This window comes from Balaenoptera acutorostrata, chromosome 14 (assembly GCF_949987535.1).
Source record: "Balaenoptera acutorostrata chromosome 14, mBalAcu1.1, whole genome shotgun sequence".
Taxonomy (NCBI): domain Eukaryota; kingdom Metazoa; phylum Chordata; class Mammalia; order Artiodactyla; family Balaenopteridae; genus Balaenoptera; species Balaenoptera acutorostrata.
Genome location: NC_080077.1, coordinates 66,722,164 through 66,724,647, shown reverse-complemented (window position 1 = coordinate 66,724,647; position 2,484 = coordinate 66,722,164). Strand labels below are relative to the sequence as shown.

The following is a 2,484-nucleotide window of genomic DNA, read 5'->3' as shown; positions in this document are numbered from 1 at the left end:
AGAAAGCAAAACTTACCTAGAAAAATATCAGGGAATCATTTCATAGAAGATAAACACATCATCAGAAATATTTACAAAAACAGAAGTACATAAAAGAGAAAAATTGACTCCCACTAAAAAGTTACTAGAAAATCATAAAAAGACATTCAAATAATCATTATAAATATCACAGAGGTAATGGGGTCACACGAAAGGAGAACAGTCATGAATATACATCTCTTAGAGGTTTTGTGAAAGATACTATTGAATAAAGTCAAATAGATGGCATCAAAAGCAAAAGAGACCCTCGAAGAACGAATGGACGACGCTGAACCGAGGAATTTTTATAAGAAATCTGCACGAATAAAGAGAGAGTAAGAGAAACGCATGACAGATGCTAAGTTTCCAAATCCTTCTAAAAGGGGATATAGAACGTGAAGATGTAGGTAAGAACACAGAAGAGACAAAACCTGATGAAATAGCTGACTAGAATTTCTCAGAACTTACCGTTCAGATCAGATACTGAAGACTCTTGGACCGGGCGCAGTGGTGGCGGAGGAGTCCTGTCCCGCGGCGCCTGGCTTCCTCGCCGTGGGCCACACGGCGGGGGCCTCATCCGAGCAGGAGAAGCCGAGGCTCAGCACGCGCTGACCAGCACGCAGACTGACAGGAACCTCAGCCGCTTCCCAGCCCCTGGCTGCCAGACCACCCGTTCAGCCAGGAGGTGCTGCAGAGCTGCTCCCTTTGCCACCAACCCAGCATCCTGCCAGCCAGCCTGGCGGACGTGGCTCGTCACCGCGAGCACAGGCTGATGTCCGTGGCCGCCGGGGTCTCTCGGAGCACCTGGAGGAGCTGCTGCCCCAGACCCCGCGAGTGCTGCCGGGGGGGCTCGTCCAACCTGCCCTGAGTGGCCTAGGAGGGGGCCGTGGTGGGGACGCAGGGCCGCCACTCCAGGAGCAACGAGCCCCGGCTCCTGCGGACCCTAATGGAGGCCTGCGGGCTGGGGGAGGAGGTGCCCCAGGCCCCCGTGGACGTCCACACCCGCCTCAGGAGCAGTGGCGTGGCCTTTGCGTGCGCCTCCTGAGGCCTTGGCCGAAGATGCCATCGAGCTGGGCATGCCCAGTGGCCTGGGCCACTGCCTTCCTGCCTAGACCCTGGGGGACAGCCAAGACGCTTCTGCAGAAGGGGCAGCACCCGCCTCAGCTGCGGATCCACGTGCGCACGCTGTGCGGCACCGCCATCCACGGGCTTGACGTGCCGGAGCAGGGCGGGGCGAGCAGCAGGAAGAAGGGCGCAGGCGCTGGGCGTGGGCCACGGCCCCCAAGTACCGCCCTCTCCCCTCCTCCCTCCCTGATGCCTTCCGGAGGACTCAGGTTCCCTGGAGCCTGCAGGCCGGTGGAGGAGCTGTCTGCGGCCTGGGAGGATAGGTGGAGGACGGGTCCTGGCCAGCGGGGAACACAGCGAGATGTGAGCCCCCTCCACAGACTCTAAGCTCCTGGTAAATGGCGGGTGGAGCTGGTCCTGATGACCCTTCCCTTGGTCAAGAGTCCTGGAGGGTCCCCTCGCCTGGCATCTGATTGACTGCAGGATTTGGTTCTTTAGCATGCCCGTGAAGGGACAGACAGACCAGGAAAGCCAGGAACTTGGGGCCCTAAGCAGGAACTTGGGTGGGGGCAGGCTGCCTGCAGCCCAGGGCTCACGGGGGCCTCCCTATCCTACGCAGGACCGAGTGCTGGAGCCCCTTCCTTCCACCCACCAGCTGTGAGGCTCGAGGCAGAGCGATCTCCCTTCCGTAAAAGGGCTAACGCACCTGTGCAGCAGCCTCCCATCCACTCCCTGCACACCTGCAGCTCTGTGCTGCCCTCCCTGGTGGTCTGCCCGCTACCCACCCACCCAGCCCTGAGCACCCGCCCCCGTCCCAGCCTTCATCGACCGGCTTGCCCTCAGCCAGCCACTGTTTGTCTGACCCTGGCCCTTGTTAGAAGGGTCAGCCGAAGTCCATTTCTGCACCTGCTTTTTTTACTTTTGAAATGGCAATAAAGACGCTGTCCTATTTTTAAAAATTAAAAATTAAAAACAAAGATTCTAGGTATAGACTTACACAAGAGACATACTTAAAGGGGCAGAAAACGCCAGTCAAATATGAATCAAAAGAAAGTTGATATAATAATATAATATTAGAAAAAAATAAAATGCAAAGTGAACAATCATTGAAAGAAATAAGAAGGATATCTCATTTTGATCAAAGGAACAATTCAGAAGAATATAAAGCAATTAATTATATTATGCGTCATCAATATGACTTTAAAACTTATAAGAAAAAAGATAGTAATACAAGAAGAAATCGGCAAATCTACTCTCATAAGGAAAGGTTTCACACACTTCTCTCAGAAACCAAGTGAACAAATGGAACACCTCCGAAAAATAGGATACTGAAGAGTTGAACAACAAAGCAATAGCATTATAGAATTCTGCACTCAACAAAAAGGAAGAGCATGCTATTTT

The 2,484-nt window shown here is 53.1% G+C and overlaps 1 pseudogene; it reads left to right on the top strand.

Annotated features, from left to right (window-relative positions):
* Positions 1–261: 261 nt before the first annotated feature.
* Positions 262–1,470, top strand: LOC103010274 (pyrroline-5-carboxylate reductase 3-like; annotated as a pseudogene).
* Positions 1,471–2,484: the final 1,014 nt, after the last annotated feature.